This window comes from Penaeus monodon, chromosome 19, assembly GCF_015228065.2.
Source record: "Penaeus monodon isolate SGIC_2016 chromosome 19, NSTDA_Pmon_1, whole genome shotgun sequence".
Classification (NCBI taxonomy): Eukaryota; Metazoa; Arthropoda; class Malacostraca; order Decapoda; family Penaeidae; genus Penaeus; species Penaeus monodon.
The window spans coordinates 6,165,904-6,166,212 of NC_051404.1; positions in this window are offsets into that span (position 1 = coordinate 6,165,904).

Here is a 309-nt window from a genome sequence, read left to right on the forward strand (position 1 = left end):
TTCCATGTTTCCCAAAGGACGACACCGTATCTTATAACAACAAATAACATAATCGTAATAGTAGTTGGCCTGTTAAGTAAAAAAGATGGCAAATAGATTACATCGCTTGCTTGCTAGTAAAAACATTCTATATATTGATTATAATTAATTTATTCATTATTTTAGGACGATCTCTATTTTTTCATCCTTTGTCTTATTATCTCTGTTCCTACTCTTCTTCCTTTATTCTCTCATTCCTACTCACCTCTCATTCATTCCATTCCATCCACGAATGAAAAATTTGATTTGCACGTTGCGGAACGGGGGGAG